A 5,400-nucleotide genomic window follows, 5' to 3' on the forward strand; every position below is an offset into this window, starting at 1 on the left:
GGGGGGGGGGGGGGGGTAGGAAGCCAAAATAGCCCTTTAAGCCAGAATTTTAAATGCTGAGACCTGCAAACATTCTAGACAACAGTAAACTGTAAAGCTTGGCAAAGATACAACAGCAATCAGTTTCATCAGCTCTGTTTACCTAGAAAGGTATAGGGGTGTACAGCTTACATAGCTGTACATGTGCACATTTATGTTTATTATTATTTAAACAGGCACATATGTGTTCACTTACTAGGCACCCATGAAAGCAGGACATTCAGAAAATTCTTTAAAATGAAAATACATCCAATTTTGTTGCTCCACTCTGTGTTCACCCTTCTGTGGCTAAGTGGTGYGGTGCAGCACACTGAGCATCCCACATTTCATGGGGAAGACAGCAAGAGAGAAAGTGTTATCAAATCAGAATTCAGCAACTCTCAGGCACTTGGCAATGGTCTTTCATGATTTATTTTCTTTCATACAATTGGAAGAGGGATAATCTACTGGACAAAAAAATAATTCCTGCCTGACAGTGAGAAAGTTGTATCTGTTTCAAAGAAAGAAAYACCTTGTGTTATTTTATTCAGATCCCACATTTTTTTTGTATTCTTCTATCAGTTAAGTTAAAACATGGCTTTCATTTAAAAGAAATAAAAAATTAATCTCTCCTTAAGCCACTGCAGTGGCAGTGCTATAAACTAGGGCAAAATTCAGCACATCGAGTTTTAATGAAAGACAGCTTGAAAAAAGGTCATTAGTAGCATCCCAGCACACAGAAAAATGATATCATTAACTGGCCACTATATGTATGACCAGTGTCTCGCTTCTTTGCTAGCCCCAGTTTACAGCATGCCATGTTCTCGACAAAAGATATTAGCTTAGAGCAAATCTCGTAGTCATAACTCACGCAAAACTCTATCGACTTTAGAAGAAATTTTTCCCAAGTGAGCACTGTGGATTCTGGCTGAAGAAAATTAAGACCTCGAATMTCAATGCAAAGCTATGCCTATTATACAAGCTGGTACAGAAAAAAATGGAAAAAAAAATTACCTGTGTACGAACAGAAAGCTTCAACTGCTCTTCAGTTTCTGCCTGTCATTGCACCAGCTCTTCTCCCTCTCTGCCCTGGGCTCCCTCCACCAGAAAGGAGTCCCTGTCTCAAGCGAGGGGCTGCAGCCCCGCCGCCTGCAGCTCCCCTTGTTTCCCTGTGCTGCTGCTGCCCGTCCTGCGCTCCCGCGGCTCCGCTCCCCTCCCGCTGCTCCCCGGTACCTGGATCGTGGATGCCGCTCCTGGCTGGATCGCAGCGYCTCTCTCTCTGCTCTTACGGACGGACTGACTCCAGCCGCTGCYAGTGCCACTGCCTAAATGGCGACTGCAAAGCTCTCCCAGGCTTTTAACTGCCACCTACTGAATAATTGTGGAACATATATATGTATAGGCTTATGTACATATTTGCTGTAATTTTATGRTTTTCTTAACCAATGTAGTAGATTTTTACAATTAGTATTTAAAGCTTCTAAATATACTGTAGATTATATTAACGTGTGCTCACAATTCTCCCTTTCTTTCAGCACTGAAACACAGAACAAGCCTGTCCCTTTAACTTCAGAAAGCTTACAAAGCCTTTGGTGAGGCTAATCCCTAGGGCATAAAGCAGCATAGCCCTATTCAGATCAATGGAGCTGTGCTGTTTTTTATTAGTCAAGAAATTATCCCCTAATATTTATCCCCCCACCCCCCCAAAAAAAACCCAGCAAAAACCAAAAACCAAATAACAAACCCAAACCAAAACAAACCAGTAGGAAAAAAAGTGCCTTAAAAATAGTTTTTATCCAACATAGCCCCTCAGAATTTCACTCATCTGAAACAGATTAGACTTTTTTTTTCCTGACAGCAGCGTAAAACAGGATTCCTGAGATTTATGGACAAGCATAAATTAAGAGGTTTTCTCCACTTTTAACGGTGCTTTTTTTTTTTTTTTTTTTTTTTTTTTTTTTTTTTTTTTTTTTTTTTTTGTGAAAAATCCAAAGACAAAATCCAATGTCTCCATCTGTTTATTTTTTAAGCAGCTGCTCCTAGTGCTTTTCTGGGTTAGAAGTGAGGTCCACTGGAGGTGTTTGAACTGCCACTGCAGAAAAGGAGCTTAAGTACAGGGTTTCTCTATGAATCTGTGTGAATCCCCAGAGAAGGTGTATAGACCCTGAGATTTGCTCAGCTGGTTAGAGCATGGTGCATAAAACACCAAGGTTATGAGTTCAATCCCACAACAAGTATATTGAGAGTTGGACTTGATGATCTTTTGTGGGTCCCTTTCAGCTCAGAGTATTCTGTGATCTGTGAGATGTGACCTTTATAACCAAATAGCACAAGTTTRTAGGACTGTGGTTCCTCTAAGCCAGCTGCTAACAGGGAGCTGAGTTGAGTTCCAATATAAAAGGGTTCTGTGCCCATCTTGAGGGCATTACCCTGTGGAGGGCTGGTGGTACCCAGCAACTGTCATAGCAGCCAAGAAAGAGTTCAGTTTTTATGCTTGCTGTGACTGACCTGTTGAGTAGCTAAATCCTTACAAGCTGGTGTGATAATTTTTAAATGACACCTTTGGTGGCATTTAGCATATGTTTCTTTTTCTCTTTAAAAATGGATTTGTTTTGACTGCTTTTGTAAAAGATTTATTTATTGTGTTAACACTTTTGTTATGGGCTTCACAGAAATGAAGAGGTTTTTCCTCTACACGTGCATGTTAGAGAGTACATGTGTATTAGGATACACAAYGACCTGCAAAATATACCCTGAGGAAATAATTTGCATTAGTGTGTGCTTCTGTTACAGATTAATCCTGAGCCCTGTTTCCACAGGCTCCCGGGCAGCAAACCATGGATCAAACCATGTGCTGCAGTCCTGCTCCCAGAGCCTGACAGCAAAGCCCTGCCTTTGGCTTTGTCACCGCTTCTCAGCAGTATCTTAGTCCTCTGTGTATGGAGAACTAGCTAATCAATGTCTCAAARTGAAAGAATTGCATTATAAATTAAAAATTGTAGTATAATTACTGCAACACAGGACAGGTCAAACTGTAAAATTTATAATATTGCTCAGGGRTTTAGTCAGTGATTTTTGCTGATTCTGCCCCATGGTAGCAGGAGTGCAGAATCTGGACCCAACTATTCAATAAGTCAAAGTGCTCTTTTATCGACAAAGAATATGGGTTCTCAATAATTTTTACAGGTTAACAGATCTTAGTCCTCAGTGTGTGGAAAATTATTGTGATACATCTTTCAATTTTCCTTAAAAACAGTGGAAACATCTAAAGAATTTTAGAGCCATGACTTGCCACAACTTTTACTCACTCAGTTCATATTAYAAGTCTGGGAAAATCTAGTTCTTGCACCGTATTCCAACAGGATGGGTGCTCAAACTTTAGAAAACATACCTTTTCAAAATGCTCATTCTTTCTGAAACTGAATTTATTTCAAATGGAAGTGTAAGTATAGCCTGTCTTCATACCTGTTCAAAKAACTGATATTTTTCCTGTACAGTTTGCAGGTATGTACCTCACTAATGGACACAAAGTCCTTTCTACAGTTTCCACCTAGGCTATATCCCACCCAAACATCATGAGATTTTTCTGATCAAAAGCAGAGTACTGATTTTTCATGCTACAATTTACTGTAAAGTAGTCTTCTGTGACATTTCCCCATCTCTGCCAAAAATTAACATRGCAGTTGCTACCCTCAGCAATGTTTTGTAACATTTCTGCTTTAAATGGCATTGTTCAGGTGTGCCAGGCAAGACAGACTTCCAAGATTTTAGGTATGTCCCACCTAATAGTGTTATTCACATGTGGTCCCAGCAGAGGGTCCCACAAGCTAAACCCAGGTCAGTCCCACATGGGGCACAGCTGGGTTAATATTTTCCTACCCTAAGCTGCAAGAGGAYGCATTGCTCGGGATGCTGATGCATGGGATCATGGGGCAGAATGGACAGGGTCTGTTTGCAGTGGAGACCTTCCCTACTCCCAGTGGCACCTCAGACCTCCACTCTACAAATTATGTASCAGTGTGCATCACCCGTCACTGTGCAGAAGGGAAAGTGCAGAAACCAAGGGCACAGAGCCCTACCAGAGTATTTCTGTTACAATCTCCTCACAAAGAAAAATCCTAGGYAAGTTAAGTGATTGTCAGGTTTCTGTACCGTGTCCAAGCTGGAGAGGGCATGTAAGGAACAAGAGGTCTGCTTATTTAGCAAAATATGAGCTGCCTAAAGCTTGAATGCTCATTTAGCACAAACCTGCATGAGCACTGAAAGTACAGCTTTTGAGTCAAAATTCAGTCCATGTCCTATATACAGCATGGRAAAATGAGAAAGTCTTCAGCTTCCCTGAAAAAGCTTAAGATGTAAAACAGTGGCTCACAYGTAAAGATTTTCTCTCTGCAAGACAAAACATAATCTTGACAAAGAGAAGCCAGCAGAAAGCAAGGACTAAGCTCAATTTTGCCTGCTCTTGGATGGCTTTCCTCCTGTTAACCTGTTTCTCTGGAATACTTTCATTAAAACACAACCTGGCTAAAATACATTCCTCTTCTTTTGCATATTTGGAAAGTTAATGTCTTAGCTATACAACATTTTAAAGAAATTTAGTTCTTCCTTGCAACTATCATTCAAAATGGCAAATAATGTAAATTTATAATAATGTTTTGGTGTCTTCTTATACTGTRTTTAGTTGTACTAAAAAATTGGCTAATCTGTTGTCTACATCATAGGTATGGAGGATACTGCAAAAAGCCTTATCATCAGAAATATTTACTGGAGTTTTTGTCAAACAGGAAGAAATTAGTCTTCAGAAAAAAATTATTATTAAAAGTGTATCTCCAGGATACCTGATTGTCAGCAGCGGATTTTTTAATGMCTTGTATTTGGTGCGGTAATTAGATTCTTGCTCCATGATTATATATGGCAGTAGCTACAGGACAGCTCACCATAAAGACCATATTTTGTATTTGTGCACTGTCTCTGAATGCTAGGAAACTTCCACCAGTTTGTAAATGAAGCATAAAATTATAACGGTATTTTTAGTGCCTGCATACTGCTTAGAACCTCAAAAACTAAAAAAGAAAAAAAAAAAAGCTACAGCTATCATATCAAGTAACTATTGAATAGAATTGCAAAAATATAATAAACAAATTATTTACTGTACTTTTGCAGTTGAGCTAAGTGTAWCATTGTCGATTTACAATGTACTGGACAAATGACTACCTCTGGTAGAATAACATCTTATGTATAAATCAAATGTGATTAAAACATATGTAGTATTTTAAGCTGCTAGTGGTTTACACCCAAACCATGAGATGATGGGATCAAGTTCTTCCTGAATGTAATTGAAGTTCTCATTTATTGAGAGACTCTGGAATACCTCTTGATTGG

General features: G+C 39.4%; 1 protein-coding gene across 1 annotated transcript in view; it reads right to left on the reverse strand.

Annotated features, from left to right (window-relative positions):
* Positions 1–1,367, reverse strand: part of DIRAS2 (DIRAS family GTPase 2) — a 16,542-nt gene extending 15,175 nt beyond the window's left edge. The window contains exon 1 of the mRNA XM_057384988.1: positions 1,252–1,367. The gene's annotated coding sequence lies outside the window, so the exon portion shown is untranslated. The remainder of the gene's footprint in view (positions 1–1,251) is intronic.
* Between the last annotated feature and the right edge of the window lie 4,033 nt (positions 1,368–5,400).

This window comes from Malurus melanocephalus, unplaced genomic scaffold, assembly GCF_030028575.1.
Source record: "Malurus melanocephalus ecotype Western Australia unplaced genomic scaffold, MMel_1.1 scaffold_15, whole genome shotgun sequence".
Classification (NCBI taxonomy): Eukaryota; Metazoa; Chordata; class Aves; order Passeriformes; family Maluridae; genus Malurus; species Malurus melanocephalus.